Below are 18,529 nucleotides of genomic sequence, written 5' to 3'. Positions count from 1 at the left end.
CAGATTCAATAGTCACTTTCAAAATGTAATTGGATAAATACTGAAAAAGAACCATTTATTGCAGGGCTATAGGGAAAGAGCAGTAGAACCAATTGGATAGAAAGAGCTGGCGCAGGCACGATGGGCAGAGTGACCTCCCTCCTGTGCTGCAAGATTTTATATTGCATTATTGTAACATGCTCTACTTTTTAAAATCTGGTCACTGCAACAGTCATAGTTAACGCTTCAGGTCGGTGACCTGCTTATTTCCAGCATTCATTCCAGATTCCCAGTGTTTTGCTTTTGCAATGTAAGAAGTTACCTGCACCGTACTGGTGGAATGAAGCACTGGGCTATGATAGGAAGGAGTTACCCGCACTGTACTGATGGAATGAAGCACTGGGCTACGATAGGAAGGAGATACCCGCACTGTACTGATGGAATGAAGCACTGGGCTATGATAGGAAGGAGATACCCGCACTGTACTGATGGAATGAAGCACTGGGCTATGATAGGAAGGAGTTACTCGCACTGTACTGATGGAAAGAAGCACTGGGCTATGATAAGGAGGTGTTACCCACACTGTACTGATGGAATGAAGCACTGGGCTATGTTAGGAAGGAGTTACCCGCACTGTGCTGATGGAAAGAAGCACTGGGCTATGATAAGGAGGTGTTACCCACACTGTACTGATGGAATGAAGCACTGGGCTATGATAGGAAGGAGCTACCCACACTGTACTGATGGAATGAAGCACTGGGCTACGATTGGAAGGAGTTACCCACACTGTACTGATGGAATGAAGCACTGGGCTATGATAGGAAGGAGCTACCCACACTGTACTGATGGAATGAAGCACTGGGCTATGATAGGAAGGAGCTACCCACACTGTACTGATGGAATGAAGCACTGGGCTACGATAGGAAGGAGCTACCCACACTGTACTGATGGAATGAAGCACTGGGCTATGATTGGAAGGAGTTACCCACACTGTACTGATGGAATGAAGCACTGGGCTATGATTGGAAGGAGCTACCCACACTGTACTGATGGAATGAAGCACTGGGCTATGATTGGAAGGAGCTACCCACACTGTACTGATGGAATGAAGCACTGGGCTATGATTGGAAGGAGTTACCCACACTGTACTGATGGAATGAAGCACTGGGCTATGATAGGAAGGAGCTACCCACACTGTACTGATGGAATGAAGCACTGGGCTATGATTGGAAGGAGTTACCCACACTGTACTGATGGAATGAAGCACTGGGCTATGATAAGGAGTTACCCGCACTGTACTGATGGAATGAAGCACTGGGCTATGTTAGGAAGGAGTTACCCGCACTGTGCTGATGGAAAGAAGCACTGGGCTATGATAAGGAGGTGTTACCCACACTGTACTGATGGAATGAAGCACTGGGCTATGATAGGAAGGAGCTACCCACACTGTACTGATGGAATGAAGCACTGGGCTATGATAGGAAGGAGTTACCCACACTGTACTGATGGAATGAAGCACTGGGCTATGATAGGAAGGAGTTACCCGCACTGTACTGATGGAATGAAGCACTGGGCTATGATAGGAAAGAGTTACCCGCACTGTACTGATGAAATGAAGCACTGGGCTATGATAGGAAGGAGTTACCCGCACTGTACTGATGGAATGAAGCACTGGGCTACGATAGGAAGGAGTTACTCGCACTGTACTGATGGAATGAAGCACTGGGCTATGATAGGAAGGAGTTACCCGCACTGTACTGATGGAATGAAGCACTGGGCTATGATAGGAAGGAGTTACCCGCACTGTACTGATGGAATGAAGCACTGGGCCATGATAGGAAGGAGTTACCCGCACTGTACTGATGGAATGAAGCACTGGGCTATGGTAGGAAGGAGTTACCCACACAGTACTGATGGAATGAAGCACTGGGCTACGATAGGAAGGAGTTACCCACACTGTACTGATGGAATGAAGCACTGGGCTATGATAGGAAGGAGTTACCCGCACTGTACTGATGGAATGAAGTACTGGGCTATGATAGGAAGGAGTAACCCGCACTGTAATGATGGAATGAAGCACTGGGCTATGATAGGAAGGAGTTACCCGCACTGTACTGATGGAATGAAGCACTGGGCGATGATAGGAAGGAGTTACCCGCACTGTACTGATGGAATGAAGCACTGGGCTATGATAGGAAGGAGTTACCCGCACTGTACTGATGGAATGAAGCACTGGGCTATGATAGGAAGGAGTTACCCACACTGTACTGATGGAATGAAGCACTGGGCTACGATAGGAAGGAGTTACCCGCACTGTACTGATGGAATGAAGCACTGGGCCATGATAGGAAGGAGTTACCCGCACTGTACTGATGGAATGAAGCACTGGGCCATGATAGGAAGGAGTTACCCGCACTGTACTGATGGAATGAAGCACTGGGCCATGATAGGAAGGAGTTACCCGCACTGTACTGATGGAATGAAACACTGGGCTATGATAAGGAGGAGTTACCCACACTGTACTGATGGAATGAAGCACTGGGCTATGATAGGAAGGACTTACCCGCACTGTACTGATGGAATGAAGCACTGGGCTATGATAGGAAGGAGTTACCCGCACTGTACTGATGGAATGAAGCACTGGGCTATGATAGGAAGGAGTTACCCACACTGTACTGATGGAATGAAGCACTGGGCTATGATAGGAAGGAGTTACCCGCACTGTACTGATGGAATGAAGCACTGGGCTATGATAGGAAGGAGTTACCTGCACTGTACTGATGGAATGAAGCACTGGGCTATGATAGGAAGCAGTTACCCACACTGTACTGATGGAATGAAGCACTGGGCTATGATAAGGAGGAGTTACCCACACTGTACTGATGGAATGAAGCACTGGGCTATGATAGGAAGGAGTTACCCGCACAGTACTGATGGAATGAAGCACTGGGCTACGATAGGAAGGAGTTACCCGCACTGTACTGATGGAATGAAGCACTGGGCAAAGATAAGGAGTTACCAGCACTGTACTGATGGAATGAAGCACTGGGCTATGATAAGGAGGAGTTACCCGCACTGTACTGATGGAATGAAGCACTGGGCTACGATAGGAAGGAGTTACCCACACTGTACTGATGGAATGAAGCACTGGGCTACGGTGGGAAGGAGTTACCCGCACTGTACTGATGGAATGAAGCACTGGGCTATGTTAAGAAGGAGTTACCCGCACTGTACTGATGGAATGAAGCACTGGGCTATGTTAAGAAGGAGTTACCCGCACTGTACTGATGGAATGAAGCACTGGGCTACGATAGGAAGGAGTTACCCGCACTGTACTGATGGAATGAAGCCCCCGCCACTTTACAGTTAGCTTTATTAAAATTATCTCCAATCACAATATTTAGAAGATCCCTGTAACTTTGTACTGTTCAGTCATCTGCCCATACATTTAAATCAGGTTGCCCTGGGCCACTATGGCGTGTGCTCTTTCAGGATCAGCTTTCAGGAGCCCTGCGTCAGATTTGGAGCAGCATTCAGGGGCTGCTTCAAAACTTTCTCATGCTTTTTTTTGATTTCTTACTGGCTTCCGCTCAAGTGGCTTTGTGCCAAGTGTTGGCACTGGGAATGCTTTTTGCTGGGCCCACAGCATTGGGACAGTGGAACAGAGGGACAGGAGGAGGCCATTCAGCCCCTCGAGCCTGTTTCGTCTGATCTGTATCTTAACTCCATCCACCCGCCTTGGTTCCTTAACCCTTAATACCCTCGCCTAACAACAATCGATCAAGCTCAGTTTTGAAATTTTCGATTGACCCCCCGCCCCAGCCTTGACAGCTTTTTGGCGGGGCGGGGGTTAGTTTTCCAGATTTCCACTACCCTCTCTGTGAAGAAGTGCCCCCTGATATCACCTCTGAACGGCCTGGCTCTAATTTTAAGATTATGCCCCATTTTTCTGGACTACCCCCCACCCCCACCAGAGGAAGTAGTTTCTCTTTATCGGCCCGACCAGCTCCTTTAATCATCTTAAACACCTCAATTAGTTCACCCCTTAACCCTCTATACTCGGGGAAACACAAGCCCCGTCTATGCAACCTGTCCTCGTAATTTAAGCCTAATGTTACCTCTTTGAAAGGCAGTTTTCTGGTCAGCTTCAATCCCAGCATCACCATCCTGGCCACCCAGAAGAACAGGATGTCGTGGCCAGTCTCCAGCAGCGCGCCCGGGTAGAAGACTTTCAAATCCTCCGTCTGCAGGAAGGAAGCCAGTCAGATTGTTTCACATCTAATAACGCAGCACTGCACATTACATGGTATTTACAGCACAGAAACAGGCCATTCGGCCCAGCTGCTCTGTGCCAGCGTTTATGCTCCACACGTGCCTCCCCCCACCCCTCTTCATCTCACCCTATCAACATATCCTTCTATCCCTTTATCCCTCATATATCTAGCTTCTCCTTAAATGCGTCTATACTATTTGCCTCAACTACTGTGGTAGCGGGTTCCACATTCTCACCACTCTCTGGGTGAAGAAGTTTCTCTTGAATTCATTGTTGGCTTGATTAGTGACTGTGTAATATTTATGGTCCCTAGTTTTGGACACCCCACAAGTGGAAACATCTTCTCTACATCTACTTCTCTACTCCATGTTTGAAGCCCTCCAATTAAGTCCCGCTCCTGCCACAGTACCGAAATGACTCTTATCAAAGTCATAAATGACATCCTTTGTGACTGTGACAAAACAACAACAACAACTTGTATTTATATAGCTACTTTAACATAGTAAAGCGTCCCAAGGCGCTGCACAGGAGTATTGTAAGACAAAAAATTTGACACCGAGCCACATAAGGATAAATTAGGGCAGGTGACCAAAAGTTTGGTCAAAGAGGTAAGTTTTAAGGAGCGTCTTAAAGAAGGAAAGAGAGGTAGAGAGGCGGAGAGGTTTAGGCAGGGAATTCCAGAGTTTAGGGCCCAGGCAACAGAAGGCACGGCCACCAATGGTGGAGTGATTATAATCAGGGATGCTCAAGAGGGCAGAATTAGAGTGTAGATATCTCGGGGGGTTGTGGGGCTGAAGGAGATTACAGAGATAGGGAGGGGCGAGGCCATGAGGGATTTGAAAACAAGGATGAGAATTTTGAAATCGAGGTGCTGCTTAACCGGGAGCCGAAGTAGGTCAGCGAGCACAGGGGTGATGGGTGAACAGGACTTGGTGCGAGTTAGGACATGGGCAGCCGAGTTTTGGATGATCTCAAGTTTACGTAGGGTGGATTGTGGAAGGCCAGCCAGGAGTGTGTTGGAATAGTCAAGTCTAGGGGTAACAAAGGCATGGATGAGGGTTTCAGCAGCGGATGAGCGGAGGCAAGGGCAGAGGCGGGCGATTTTACGGAGGTGGAAATAGGCGATCTTAGTTATGTTGTGGATATATGGTTGGAAGCTCATTTCAGGGTCAAATATGACACCAAGGTTGCGAACAGTGTGGTTCAGCTTCAGACAGATGTTAGGGAGAGGGAGTTTGTGGTGGAGACTGAAAACAATGGTAAACTATCCCTCCTCGTCCTTCTCGACCTGTCTGCAGCCTTTGACACAATTGACCACTCCATCCTCCTCCAACGCCTCTCCACCATCGTCCAGCTGGGTGGGACTGCACTTGCCTGGTTCCATTCTTATCTATCTAATCATAGCCAGAGTATCTCCTGCAATGGCTTCTCTTCCCGCTCCAGCCCCATTACCTCTGGTGTCCCCCAAGGATCTATCCTTGGCCCCCTCCTATTTCTCATCTACATGTTGCCCCTTGGCGACATCATCCGAAAACACAGCATCAGTTTCCACATGTATGCTGACGATACCCAGCTCTACCTCACTACCACTTCTCTCGACCCCTCCACAGTCTCTAAATTGTCAGACTGCTTGTCCAACATCCAGTACTGGATGAGCAGAAATTTCCTCCAACTAAATATTGGGAAGACTGAAGCCATTGTCTTCGGTCCCCACCACAAACTGTTCCCTAGCCACCGACTCCATCCCTCTCCCTATCATCTGCCTGAGGCTGAACCACACTGTTCACAAACTTGGTGTCGTATTTCACCCCGAGATGAGCTTCCGATCACATCGCCGCGCCATAACTAAGACCGTCTATTTCCACCTCCGTAACATCGCCCGTCTCCGCCCCTGCCTCAGCTCATCCGCTGCTGAAACCCTCATCCCTGCCTTTGTTACCTCTAGACTTGACTATTCCAACGCACTCCTGGCTGGCCTCCCACGTTCTACCCTCCGCAAGCTTCTGCAAAATTCTGCTGCCCATGTCCTAACTCACACCAAGTCCTGTTCACCCATCACCAATGTTCCCGATAATTTTGTTTGGCCCTGCGCGGTTCCCTGGAGCGCTGCGTGACCGCACAGCTTACAGGGAACATTGCCCATCCCCACTGTGCTTGCTGACCTACATTGGTTGCCTGTTAAGCAACGCCTCGATTTTAAAATTCTCATCCTTGTTTTCAAATCCCTCCATGGCCTCACCCTTTCACTATCTCTGTAACCCCCCCACCGCCGAGATATCTGCGCTCCTCTAATTCTGCCCTCTTGAGCTTCCCCGATTATCCCCGCTCAACCTTTGGTGGCCGTGCCTTCTGTTGCCTAAGCCCTAAGCTCTGGAATTCCCTGCCTAAACCTCTCCGCCTCTCTACCGCTCTTTCATTCTTTAAGACGCTCCTTAAAACCTACCTCTTTGACCAAGCTTTTGGTCATCTGCCCTAATCTCTCCTTATGTGGCTCGGTGTCAGATTTTGTTTGATAATCGCTCCTGTGAAGAGCCTTGGGACATTTTATTGTGTTAAAGGCGCTATAGAAATGCAAGTTGTTGTTGTTGTCTACCCTATTGAACCTCTACATAATTTTAAAGACCTCAATCAGGTCACCCCTCAGCCTTCTCTTTTCTAAAAGAGGTTCCCAGCCTGTTCCGTCTTTCCGAGGTACAACCTCTCAGTTCTGGCATCAGCCTTTCAAAGGTGCCCCGAAAACACACTAAAATAAGAACTAAATCGCATCAGCGTCCTAATGAAAAAAGGACAGGTTAAGGCGAGGTTTACACGAACTGTCTCCACCTGGGATGTTGACCTGTCTTATCTCGCAGGTGCTGACAGACTAACTGTACGTCTCCACCATCTTGTGTTTTTCTTTCAGATTTTCAGGTTATCACCTCTAGAGACCACTTTGATCATTGGTTCTCCCAAAACCCCACTCCAGAGACTTGAGCACTAAATCTAGGCCGACACGCCCAGTGCGGTGCTGAGGGAGTGCTGCACTGTCGGAGGTGCCGCCTTTCGGATGAGACGTTAAACCGAGGGCCCCCGCCTGCCCGCTCTCAGGTGGGACGTAAAAGATCCCGTGGCCACTATTTCGAATAAGCGCAGGGGAGCTCTCCCCGGTGTCCTGGGCCAACATTTATCTCTCGACCAACACCACTTAAAAAAAAAAACAGATCACCAGGCCATTTATCACACTGCTGTTTTGTGGGAGCTTGCTGTGCGCAAATTGGCTGCCGCGTTTCCCTACATTACAACAGCGACGTCACTTCATAAAAGCACTTGATTGGCTGTAAAGCGCTTTGGGACGTCCTGAGGTGGCGAAACATAAAGATGCAAGGTCATCCTTATAGCAGCTCAGCCCTCCCCCCACTTTATTACCTTCAGCTGATCTGCTGTATCATCGGTCACAGCTCACGAACCCTGGGAGGGATGGAGGAGAAAAACCCAGCTACACTGATGAATAAAGAAGTCTTGCACTTAAGCGCGCATCTGTCACACACCATGGCAGCGCACTGTATATTCTGGTTTTCAACTTTGGGTTGAGCCAGATGAACTGGTCCTGTACATTCCCCAGTCCAGCTCTAACTCATTCTGCCTCAGGACCACAAACGTTGCACCACTCGCACCCACTTCTCCTACAACCTGCAGGCTCTTCAAACCCAACTGCAGCATCTCAACCTGCCCCTTGCAGAGGGTCTTACACCAGGGATCTCACCCTTTGCGCAGGAGCAGGAGGAGGCAGTTCAGCCCCTCAGGCCTGTTCCCGCCATTCAGTTAGACCACAGCCGATCTGTACCTCAACTCCACTTGCTCCATATCCCTCGAAACCCTTACCCAACAACAATCTGTCGATCTCAGTCTTGAAAGCTCCAATTGATCCCCCCCCCCCAGCAGCCATAGCCTTTTGGAGGAAAGTGTTCTGGATTTCCACGACCCTGGCTCTAATTTTAAGGTTATGCCCCCCCCCCCCCGCCCCCTTGTTCTGGATTCCCCCACCAGAGGAAATACTTCCTGTGCATCTACCTCATCGAATCCCCTTATCATTTTAAACACCTCGGATCAGATCACCCCTCAACCTTCAAAACTCAAGGGAATACAAGTCACGTTTACGCAACCTGTCTCGTAATTTAACCCTCTATGCCCTGGTATCGTTCTGCACTGCACCCCCTCCAAATGCCAATAGATCCTTCCTGAAGTGCGGTGCCCAGAATTTGACTCAGTTACTCCAAGGCTCCGTACAACTGGAGCATAACTTTCTTCCCTCTTGCGATTAGGACCAACACTCCATTAGTCCTTGTAACTGTGCACTAGCTTTTAGCGATTTCTGTACATGGACACCCAAATCTCTTTGCTCCTCCACAGTTCCTGGTCTCTCGCTACTTAGAAAATGCATCATTTTTTTTTTTAATGAGAACATTTGTGCCGATTAACTCACCTCGTTCGGCCACCCGAAGATAGAGAATGGGAACAAACCAGAAGAGAACCAGGTATCCAAAACATCCTCATCTGGAAGACAAAGAGGCCAATAGCTAAAAGACATACGACATCCATTTGAGGTAACGTGCACCACATATCATTGACCGCACAATATAATTGGAATTAGGTAGAATGTACAGCACACAAAACAGGCCGCTTGGCTCAACTCGGAGTCATAACGGCACAGAAGGAGGCCATTCGGCCCATCGAGTCCATGCCAGCTCTCTGTAGAGCAATCCATTCAGTCACATTCCCCCGCTCTATCCCTGTAGCCCTGCAAGTTTATTTCCCTCAAGTGCCTATCCAATATCCCCTTGAAAACATTGAGTGTGCCCGCTTCCACCACTTCCGTCGGCAGCGAATTCCAGGTCCTCACCACTCGGTGTAAAAAACTTATTCCTCACACCCCCCCCTGCATCTCTTGCCCAAAAACCTTAAATCTGTGTCCTCTAGTCCTTGTACCATCAACTAGTGGGAACAGCCTTTCCCCATCTAGCATATCCAAACCCCTCAATCTTGTACACCTCCATCAAATCACCCCTCAACCTCCTTTCGTAGACATCGGTAGTGGGGAAAATGCTAGAGTCCATTATAAAAGACGTAATAGCAGAGCACTTGGAAAACAGTGACAGGATCGGACAAAGTCAACATGGATTTACAAAAGGTAAATCGTGCTTGACTAATCTACTGGAATTTTTTGAGGGTGTAACTGGTAGAATAGATAAGGGAGAACCAGTGGATGTGGTGTATTTGGACTTTCAGAAGGCTTTCGATAAGCTCCCGCATAAGAGATTAGCGTGTAAAGTTAAAGCACATGGGATTGGGGGTAAGGTACTGACTTGGATAGAGAACTGGTTGGCAGGCAGGAAGCAAAGAGTTGGAATAAATGGGTCTTTTTCCGAGTGGCAGGCAGTGACTAGTGGGGTACCGCAGGGATCGGTGCTAGGACCCCAGCTATTCACAATATATATTAATGACTAGACGAGGGAACTAGATGTAGTATCTCCAAGTTTGCAGACGACACAAAGCTGGGTGGGCGTGTGTGCTGTGAGGAGGATGCCGAGAAATTCCAGTAAGATTTGGACAGGTTGGGTGATTGGGCAGAAGCATGGCAGATGCAATATAACGTGGATAAATGCGAGGTTATCCACTTTGGTGGCAAAAACAGGAAGGCAGATTATTATCTGAACGGCAATAGATTGGGAGAAGGGGAAGTGCAACGAGACCTGGGTGTCCTTGTGTACCAGTCGCTGAAGGTAAGCATGCAGGTGCAGCAGGCATTTAAGAAGGCAAATGGTATGTTGTGTAAGGGGTTTTCGATCGCCGAGGTCTCTCTCCCACACTCCAGAGGCCTCGCTCTCTTGCACAGTAATTTACCGAGTGGTTCGACCCACTCACCCCTTAGGTTCTATACACTGGTCTTTGAGGCAGGAACTACAATGCAGAGAATACTCTATCGACCAAGTTTAATGAAATGAAATGAAATTTTATTGCATAAAGGAAAAATTAAATATAAGCCAATAAGGTACATGGGAGGGAAAAACAACTCATAATACAGTACTAACCAACATATCTACAGGCATATTATGCTTTACAAGGTTCATCATGAAATAGGGAAACACACGGAACATCGAGGGACAACAACTCATTGTTAATTATCCCTGAAATGCCCAACCCTAAGCCTAGCTAGATTAGATTACGAGGGGCCAGAAACATGCTCACCAATCCAATTAGAAAGTATAGGGTTTTGAAAGTCTGCGTTTTGGTCCTCTCGGGCGTCCTGTCTCCACGTGGTCATTGGGCTGTAGGAGCAGCGGGCTGCTCAAGCTGATGGCTTCTTCTCTTCAGCAAGACGCGCTGACCATCATTTCGACCGGTTTGTTTTTTTCAGTGCTCCCGCATACCACGATGGTGGTCACAGTCCCGATTTCTCCGTGCTCCTGCATTCAACGCTGGCTACCCGTTCTGTAGGGCACTTCGTCTCCTCTTCTTCTCGTCAACTTTCTCCTCGTCTCGTAAACGGCCCGGGGTTTTTGTCGATGATCTCCCGATAACTACCCCGGGTCTCGTCTTCTTCTTCCGAGTCCGAAAAGGCCTTCTTCGGACCCCCGAGCAATCTCTCGAAACGACTGGCTCTCCAATGGCTAAAAGCTCCCCAAAAAGTCACCAAGCTACCGATGGCTACCCCGGGACTCCAGTTATACTTTTCCATGGAGGCCCTTATCTCCCGCCAAATCAAGGTTAGTCTTTGTTTAACTTTTGGCGGGCTTGTAGCACAGCGGGGTAGTCTTTCTTTTAAAGTATCTTCGGGATGGCCGGTAACTGCCATCTCTGGTCTGGAATGACCTTGCATTGTCTTTAATGTCCCCCTTCAAACTTGAATCTGTTCCCCTTTGTCTGGGTAAACATTTAGATGGCCTTTATCTACAGGCCGCTCTGATCGGATCTGCATCCAATCTATATGTATGGGGCTGTGTCTGGTTTCGTTTTCTCCGAAACTGCCTTCCAGAACTTACTGTGGGCTGAATCCACAAAGGCTGTCTGGGGACCGCAGGAACCATTTTAAAATGTCCCAAAGAGCTGGTCACGGGGTCTGGCGGCCATTTTGTGTGCCCCCTTTTCCTGGGCTTCTTTTAAAACAGTCTTTAAAATCAAGGCCTTTTCTGCCAATAGACCCTTATAGGATAATGTTCAAATTTTGCGAATCTTACAGTTGACCTTCGTAGCGAGAAGATTCGAGTACAGGAGTAAGGATGTCTTCCTGCAGTTGTACAGGGCCTTGGTGAGACCACACCTTGAGTATTGTGTGCAGTTTTGGTCACCTTATCTGAGGAAGGATGTTCTTGCCATGGAGGGAGTGCAGCGAAGATTCACCAGACTCATACCTGGGATGGCAGGAATGACGTATGAGGAGAGATTGGGTCGATTCGGCTTATATTCACTAGAGTTTTAGAAGAATGAGAGGGGATCTCATTGAAACTTATAAAATTCTAACAGGACTAGACAGACTAGATGCAGGAAGGATGTTCCCGATGGCGGGGGGAGTCCAGGACCAGGGGTCACAGTCTAAGGATAAGGGGTAAGCCATTTAGGACAGGGATGAGGAGGAATTTCTTCACCCAGAGAGTGGTGACCCTGTGGAATTCTCTACCACAGAAGGCAGTTGAGGCCAATTCATTAAATATATTCAAGAAGGAATAAGATATATTTCTCAAGGCTAAAGGGATCAAGGGATATGGGGAGAAAGCAGGGACAGGGTACTGAATTTGGATGATCAGCCATGATCTCATTAAATGGCGGAGCAGGCTTGAGGGAACAAATGGCCTACTCCTGCTCCTATCTTCTATGAAATCACCCCTGAACCTCCTTTGCTCCAATGAAAACAAATCCCGCTTCTCCAAGTCAAAAATCAAATCAAATCAACTTTTATTGTCATTGTTAGTGCACAAGTGCAGTCCAACGAAATGTAGGTTTGCGGCTCCCGAGAGTGTACATTTAGATTAAGACATTTAAACATTCAACATACATTTGTCTTGTAATACATTAACATAAACATAACCATAATAAAGTGCATTGGCAGATGTGCAGGCTTTAGAGTTTATTTGTGGAGTTCAGTAGGATGACAGCCCTGGGAAAGAAGCTGTTCCTAAATCTGGTCGTACAGGTGCGAATGCATCTGTAGCATCTCCCAGATGGCAGGAGGGCGAACAGACTGTGGCTGGGGTGGGTAGGGTCTTTGATGATGGACCGTGACCTCCGTAAACAGCGTTTATGGTATATGTGCTCTATGGTCGGTAGCCGGGTGCCGGTAATGCGTTGGGCAGTTTTGACTACCCGCTGCAGGGCTTTCCGGTCATAGTAGCTACAGCTGCCATACCATACTGTGATACAGTTCGTCAGGATGCTCTCTATTGTGCAGCGGTAAAAGTTAGAGAGGATCAGGGGTGACAGGTTACATCCCTTCAGCCTCCTTAGGAAATATAGGCGCTGCTGGGCCTTCTTCACCAGAGGGGAGGTATTGAGGGACCAGGAGAGATCTTCCGTGATGTGGACGCTGAGGAACTTAAAGCTGTCCACCCTTTCCACCACAGCCCCATGGATGTGAATGGGTGTGTGACTTCCGCCTTTAGACTTCCTGAAGTCCACAATGATTTCCTTGGTTTTCTTGATGTTAAGGGCCAGGTTGTTATCGGCACACTACTTGACGAGATGCTGGACCTCCTCCCTGTAGGCTGACTCATCGTTGTTGGTGATCTGGCCTACTACCGTGGTATCATCCGCAAACTTGATGATGGTGTTGGAACCATGAACAGCCACACAGTCGTGGGTGAAGAGGGAGTAGAGGAGGGGGCTCAGCACACATCCTTGTGGGGCCCCCGTGTTCAGGGTCAGTGGGGGGCGGGGGAGGTGTGGTTACCTAATTTCACAGACTGGGGTCTGTTTGTTAGGAAGTCCAGGGTCCAGTTGCAGAGGGAAGTGTTCAGGCCAAGAGTTTGAAGTTTGGTGGCCAGCTTGTTGGGGACGATAGTGTTGAATGCTGAGCTGCAGTCTATGAACAGCATTCTGATGTGGGTCTCTTTACCATCTAAGTGATTCAGTGCCGAGTGTAGAGCAGTTGTGATTGCATCCTCCGTTGATCTGTTTGCACGATAGGCAAACTGGTGTTGGTCGAGAGAGGCGGGAACACTGGCTTTGATGTGAGCCAGGACCAGTCTCTCAAAAAACTGTCCCTGTAGCTAAGATTCCCCATCCCCGGAACCATTCTGGTAAATCTCCTCTGCACCCTCTCAAGGGCCTTCACATCCTTCCTAAAAAGTGTGGTGACCAGAACTGGATGCAATACTCCAGTTGTGGCCTAACCAGCAACTGGTCCATGACGGTGTTCATGCTTCACCCGAGCCTCCTCCCATCTTATTTCATCTCACCCCATCAACACATCCTTCTATTCCTTTCTCCCTCATATACTTACCCAGCTTCCCCTTAAACGCATCTCTGCTATTTGCCTCAATCACTCCTTGTGGTCGCAGGTTCCACACCCTCACCGCTCTCTGGGTAAAGATGTTTCTCCTGAATTCCTTATTGGTTTTATTAGTGACCGTCTTATATTTATGATGATCCCCATTTTGGACACCCCCACAAGTGGAAACATCTGCCCTATCGAACCCCCTTCATAATTCTAAACACCTTTATTAGGTCACCTCTCGGCCTTCTGTTTTCTAGCCTGTTCAGTCTTTCCCGATAGTTATAACCTCTCAGTTCTTGTAAATCTTGGAGAAAGGAATCGGTACAAAAATAGACAAATTTGTTTCAAAAAAAGGGGTAAATTAAATACTTGAAAGGGAAAAATATACTTGAAGGGGAAAAATTTGCAAAGGCAGGGGGGAAAAGGCAAGGCAATGGGACTAATTGGAGAGCTCGTTCAAAGAGCCTGTACAGGCACGATGGGCCAAATGGCCTCCTTCTGTGCTGTATCATTCTATGGTTCTAGAAATAGCTTTAAAAAGCACGTCAGCCATACACGGACGCCGTTAACAATCAAACAGATCTCAAGGGTTATCTACTATCCGGATTTCTCTAAAATTCAGAAACTAAAGGAGGTGCAACACTGCGGTGGAAAAGGGGAAGGGAAAAGACGAGGTAAATCAGGAAATCAGGTGACACCAAGCCTTGGCTTTTAAAAGGATATTTTCTTTGAGGAGGACGAGGAGTTGTGAAGAAAGAACGGAAGGCAGTAAGAGACACGCCATTTTCAGATCCTGGGAAAGAATTAGAGTTAGAGAGGAGTCATCAGTTCAGCACAGTGAGGATAGACAGAGGAGGAAGAAAATGTCAGGTGGCATAGAAGGAAGAGAAGACATTTTAGAGAAGCAATGACCACATTAATACAAAGGCAAGAAATGTTCCTGTTCCTATGAACCTAAGAACATAAGAAATAGGAGCACGAGTTGACCATTTGGCCCTTCGAGCCTGCTCCACTATTCAATAAGATCATGGCTGATCTTCTACCTCATCTCCACTTTCCTGCACTATCCCCATATCCCTTGATTCCCTAAATATTCAAAAATCTATCGATCTCTGTCTTGAATATACTCAATGACTGAGCCTCCACAGCCCTCTGGGGTAGAGAATTCCAAAGATTCACCATCCTCCGAGTGAAGAAATTTCTCCTTATCTCCGTCCTAAATGGCCGACCTCTTATTCTGAGACCGTGACCCCTGGTTCTAGACTCCCCAGCCAAGGGAAACATCCTCCCTGCATCTGCCCTGTCAAGCCCTGTAAGAATTTTGTATGTTTCAATGTGGTCACCTCTCATTCTTCTAAACTCCAGAGAATATAGGCCTAGTCTACTCAATCTCTCCTCATAGCACAATCCCCCCACCATCCCAGGAACCAGCCCCTCGAGCCTGTTCTGCCATTAGATAACATGATGGGTGAGCTGTATCTTAACTCCATTTACCTGCCTTGGCTCCATAGCCATTAATACCCTTGGCGAGCAAAAATCTATCGATCTCGGATTTAAAATTAGTAATTGAGCTTGGCATCTACTGCTGTTTGCGGGAGGGAGTTCCACACTTCTACCACCCTTTGCATGAAGAAGTGTTTCCTAACTTATTTCCTGAATGGCCTGGCTCTGATTTTATGGTTACGTTCCATTGTCCTGGGCTCCCCCACCAGTGGAGAAAAGTTTCTCTCTAGCTACCCAGTCAATTCCTTTCAAAATCCTGAAAACCTCAATCACATCACCTCTTAACCTTCCAAATGGAGAGAGAAAGGCAGGAGGCTGGAAGTGAGGAGTTGCCCACGAACATCCTGTCCAGGAATGTGCGAGAGGTGCTCGAAGAGTCTTGTCTGGTCCAGGGGCAGTGGTCCAAGTGTTGGGCAGACTCGGGTTTCAGAAAGAGCTGCTGATGGGTTCGGCATGAAAGAGGAAGTCAGCCGTGGCTCAGTGGGAAACACTCTCTCGCCTGAGACAGAAGGTCGTGGGTTCAAGTCCCCACTCCAGAGACTGGAGCACACAAATCTAGGCCGACACTCCCAGTGCCGTGCTGAGGGAGCGCTGCACTGTCGGCGGTGTCATCTTTCAGATGAGATATTAAACCGAGGCCCCGTCTGCCCTCTCGGGCGGACATAAAAGGTCTCCTGGCACTATTTCGAAGAAGAGCGGGGGGGGGGTGGGGGGTGGAACCCCAGTGTCCTGGGAACAATATTTATCCCTCAATCACTAATAGCAGATTATTTGGTCATCATCACATTGCTGTCTGTGGGAGCTTGCTGTGTGCAAATTGGCTGCTGCGTTTCTTACATTACAACAGCGACTCCACTTCAAACATTAATTCATTGGCTGTAAAGTGTTTTGGGATGTCCTGAGGTCGTGAAAGGCGCTATAGAAATGCAAGTCTTTCTTTCTTATTTCACCTGTCGATGGACCGGCTGTACATTGCCAGCCTCAATTGTTTTCGCCTAAAAAGAGTTATTTTCACTCCGAGCCCGTTAATACTGTGGTGTCGCCACATTTGGTCAGTCCGAGGAGAAAGTTACTTTTGTCTCCCCAGCCTGTTCTTTAATAAACAGGTCACTTCGGGAGCTGATATTCAGCAAGTGAACAACTAACAAGGTGGAGGCCCGTGACCCCTGACCTGGACCGAACCATCTGCCGGGGGAGTCGGGAAGGGCGGGGGACAGGAGATGCCAGACGCTACAGCTTACCCCCGTACCTTGTCGGAGCGAGATAAGATCCGGAGAGACGTAAAATTTCTTGGCTGCTTTCTGCCTGGCGATCTCCTCCGTCCGGCCGCTCACCCAGTACTTCCCGTTTGCGCCCTAGATGGATAAAGACGGTGTGTTTTAAGATGACCTGCTAAGTCCACCATCATAGGAGCAGGAGGAGGCCATTCAGCCCCTCGAGCCTGTTCCGCCATTCAATTAGATCCCGATTGATCTTAACTCCACCTGCCCTGGTTCATGAACCTTTACCAAACAAAAATCTATCAATCTCAGTTTTGAAATTTTCAATTGACCCCCAGCCTCAACAGCATTTTGGGGGAGAGTTCCAGATTTTCACTAACCCTTTGTGTGAAACATAAAACATAGAAGATAGGAGCAGGAGTAGGCCATTCGGCCCCTCGAGCATGCTCCGCCATTTAATGAGATCATGGCTGATCATCCAAATTCAGTACCCTGTCCCTGCTTTCTCCCCATATCCCTTGATCCCTTTAGCCTTGAGAAATATATCTAACCCCTTCTTGAATATATTTAATGAATTGGCCTCAACTGCCTTCTGTGGTAGAGAATTCCACAGGTTCACCACTCTCTGGGCGAAGAAATTCCTCCTCATCTCTGTCCTAAATGGCTTACCCCTTATCTTTAGACTGTGACCCCTGGTTCTGGACTCCCTGGCCATCAGGAACATCCTTCCTGCATCTAGTCTGTCTAGTCCTGTTAGAATTTTATAAGTTTCAATGAGATCCCCTCTCATTCTTCTAAACTCCAGCGAGTATAAGCCCAATCGACCCAATCTCTCCTCATACATCATTCCTGCCATCCCAGGTATCAGTCTGGTGAATCTTCGCTGCACTCCCTCCATGGCAAGAACATCCTTCCTCAGATAAGGCGACCAAAACTGCACACAATACTCAAGGTGTGGTCTCACCAAGGCCCTGTACAACTGCAGCAAGACATCCTTGCTCCTGTACTCGAATCCTCTCGCTATGAAAGCCAACATACCATTTGCCTTCTTAACCGCCTGCTGCACCTGCATGCTTACCTTCAGCGACTGGTGCACAAGGACACCCAGGTCTCGTTGCACTTCCCCTTCTCCCAATCTATTGCCGTTCAGATAATAATATCTGAAGAAGTGCTTCCTGACATCAGCCCTGAACGGCCTAGCTCTAATTTTAAGGTTATGCCCCCTTATTCTGGACTCACCCCACCAGAGGAAAGAGTTTCTCTCTATCTGCCCAATCAACTCCTTTAATCATCTTAAACACCTCAATTAGTTCACCCCTTAATCTTCTATACTCGAGGGAATACAAGCCTGGTCTGTGCAACCTGTCCTCATAATTTAACCCTTTTAGCCCCAGTATTATTATTATGCACCCCCTCCAAGGCCACTATATGCTTCCTGAGGTGGGGTGCCCAGAACCGAACGCAGTGCCCTTCATCTTGGCTTCTCAATAAACAACACTGAATGAGAGGAATTGAGAATATACTACAGAAATATACTAGTGTGGAAACATCAGATTATCTAGTCATTTATCACATTGTCGTTTGTGGGAGCTTGCTATGCACAAACTGGCTGCCGCGTTTCCCTACATTACAACAGTGACTACACTTTGCAAAGTAATTCATTGGCTGTAAAGTGCATTGAGGTCGTGAAAGGCGCTATATAAATGCAAGTCCTTCTTTCTCTTTCTGCCTCGCTGCTTTCCTTCTCCCTTTAAAAGGCTCTTGGAACACTTGCCCCAATAGCACGTGGAGTTCGCCCCTTTCCTGAACCTTTTCAGCGCCCTCCTCTGCCCCCGTTCAGCGCTCGAAGGCACCATGCAGCCCGGTACACAAGTCGAGCAGAAGAGGCAAGAAGTTTGGAGAATCCAACATGGACGCCGAGCGTTTCCGCGGGCCTTACCTCTCCGACGGGGACGGCGGGATCGTCGACGGTCACAAAGTACGCTGGCATACGATGGCCCCACCACAGCTGCCGGGAAGTGCACCAGTCCTTGCAGAGAAGACAAGATCCCGGACGTCAACACGGGTGAAATGGGCGGACACAGAAGT

General features: G+C 48.2%; 1 long non-coding RNA gene across 1 annotated transcript in view; it reads right to left on the bottom strand.

Moving 5' to 3' along the window:
* Positions 1-8,787, bottom strand: part of LOC147096598 (uncharacterized) — a 35,990-nt gene extending 27,203 nt beyond the window's left edge. The window contains exons 1-2 of the long non-coding RNA XR_015074663.1: positions 8,715-8,787; positions 4,098-4,223 (exon numbers count right to left, since the gene is read on the bottom strand). This is a non-coding gene — a long non-coding RNA (uncharacterized LOC147096598). The remainder of the gene's footprint in view (positions 1-4,097; positions 4,224-8,714) is intronic.
* Positions 8,788-18,529: the final 9,742 nt, after the last annotated feature.

Source organism: Somniosus microcephalus, unplaced genomic scaffold (genome assembly GCF_052327205.1).
Source record: "Somniosus microcephalus isolate GS21.2 unplaced genomic scaffold, FLI_Smic_1.0 unresolved_chr1, whole genome shotgun sequence".
Lineage (NCBI taxonomy): Eukaryota > Metazoa > Chordata > Chondrichthyes > Squaliformes > Somniosidae > Somniosus > Somniosus microcephalus.
The sequence above is the reverse complement of the archived record's forward strand: the minus strand, read 5'-3'. Positions and strand labels throughout refer to the sequence as shown.